At 43.6% G+C, this 2,280-nt stretch overlaps 1 pseudogene; it reads right to left on the minus strand.

Annotated features, from left to right (window-relative positions):
• Positions 1-952: 952 nt before the first annotated feature.
• LOC146407213 (olfactory receptor 1G1-like) lies at positions 953-1,863 on the minus strand (annotated as a pseudogene).
• Positions 1,864-2,280: the final 417 nt, after the last annotated feature.

The following is a 2,280-nucleotide window of genomic DNA, read 5'->3' on the forward strand; positions in this document are numbered from 1 at the left end:
TTATATTAAAAATGGCAGCTGCTTCTGGTATAATATTAATTATGAGACTGTTTATTAAAGCTTATAACAGTGTGGATAACAATATGGTGGAAAACATTCATGCTTTAAGATTATGTGAAAAATTATCATCTTAACAATATAAAATAAATGCACAGAGAAAAGGACCATGAGAACTTGTGTAAAATAGTCACAGTGGTTTCTTTCAAGAAAGGAGTTGAAAAAATTCTTTATATTTTAACCATTTGAGATAATGACATGAATGATTTTTCAGTTGGAGAAAAAAAAAATGAGCCAGAGTTTTAAAAAATGAAGAATAAAGACTGATCACAGCTAACAAAAAACAAAACTGATTACCAGAGACAAAGGTCTAAGCCCAGATATATGATCTTGGACACATCTCTTCATCCTCATTTCCTTTTCTAGACTATTCTGACTCTCCCAGCCCACGCACAGATTCTGTCTACTTGGTGTGATATTCTCCATGTTAATGCCGGTCCCTATGAGTGAGTTTCTTCTTAGTCAGGGTCAGAATTTTTTCCAAATCCCATTGAGTTGGCTAAGGTCTTGACATGCACAAATCTTGCCAGAATTTGTGGCTCCTGGGGACAAATTTATAGTCCTACACTATGCATATGTTGGGCTTCCTTCTAGAAGCCAACTGTTTGCTGGCATTTGTGATGTTCCCAACTCTGGGTTGAATCTGCCTGGATTGATATACCCACACATCAAGTCACCCTTTAGGGACTGCTGGTCACTCCCTCTCTCCAGACTGCAGTTCTGATGTTGGGCAGTTGTCCCTATTTCAGTCCTGCAAAAATCTAGGTCATAATTTGCTGGTCCTTGCTTGGAAGGCAAAGCATCCTGTCCTGAATGAGGTTTTCACATTTATAGTGGACACCTGGAGGGAATAAGCAACATTGAAAGCTGGGCCTCTACTTTAGGGAAGGATATTTTATGGGGTGGAACATCTTCCACATAAAACAAGTCTCCACAAGTCCTCATCCATGTCCCTGTTCCTGAGGCTGTAGATAAAGGGGTTCAGCATGGGGGTGACCACTGTATATACCACAGAGGCCACCATTCTGTGTCTGCAGAGTAGGAGGAGGAGGGATGGAAATACACCAGAAAGAGGGTCCCATAGAAGAGAGTGATGACTGTCAGGTGTGCACCACAGGTAGAGAAGACTTTGCATTTTCCCCCATGAGAGGGGACCCTGAGGATGGTGTGGGTGATGTGGGCAAAAGAGACCAGGTCAGAGGTGAGAGGGACCATGCCTGAGAGTGCTGCCTCTGCAAACAACATGACTTCAAAGATGTACATGTCTGAGCAGGCATGTTTGAGGAGTGGAAGTTCACAGAAGTGTGGGATGGAATGGGATGCACAGAAGGAGAAATGAGACATGAGGAGATTAGGTGAGAAGGCCAGGAGGTGGGCACAGAGCCAGGATGTGGTGACCATCAGTAGGCACCACTGGGGACACATGATCACAGTGTAGTGAAGAGGGAGGCAGATGGCTATGTGGTGGTCACATGCCATCAAAGCCAGCAGGAGGTCATGAAGCATGGCCAATGCCATGAAGAAGTACATATGCACCAGGAACCCAGTGTAGGAGATGGTGTGGTGCTGTGTCTGGATGTTGACCAGCACCTTGGGGACAATGGTGCATGAAAAGCAGGTGTCTATGAAGGACAGGTTGGCCAGGAAGAAGTATATGGGAGTGTGGAGGTGAGTGTCAGAGCCAATGGCCGGGATGATGAGCAGGTTCCCCAGCACAGTGACCAGGTACATGGCCAGGAAGAGCCCAAACAGGAGAGGCTGCTGGTCTTGCTGTGGAGTGAAGCCCAGGGGCAGGAAGTCAGATAAATTAGTTCAGTTTCTAATTTCATTCTAAACTGGAGAAATTAGGGAAGAATCTTACTTCAATAAAGTTAGGCTGTCAATATTACAGAGTCCAAGAACTTTAAATTTTTTTCCTCTATCCCTTGAAAAGGTGACTCAGATTCACTAGTACATGTAACTGCTGATTTGCAAAATGTGCAAATAGGAGACAGTGGCCTCTGATAAGGAGGAATCAGGCTAGAGTGTGGTTTGAAGTCTGGATTCCTGTAATGTGGCAAGTTTTCCCCATGGATGTTCTGAATGAGACTGGTCTGGGATCCTTCTAGAAAAACCTTTCAAATTTCAGTTCCCTTAAAAAAACCTATAGAACACTCATTTCAATTTCTTGTCTTATTGCTGTGCTCACTTGAGGTTTATGTATATACTAGGGTTTATTGGGGA

Source organism: Sus scrofa, chromosome 1 (genome assembly GCF_054392235.1).
Source record: "Sus scrofa isolate SSC_HxYL_T2T_F1_AM1 chromosome 1, Sscrofa_HxYL_maternal_Yorkshire_Landrace_v2.0, whole genome shotgun sequence".
Classification (NCBI taxonomy): Eukaryota; Metazoa; Chordata; class Mammalia; order Artiodactyla; family Suidae; genus Sus; species Sus scrofa.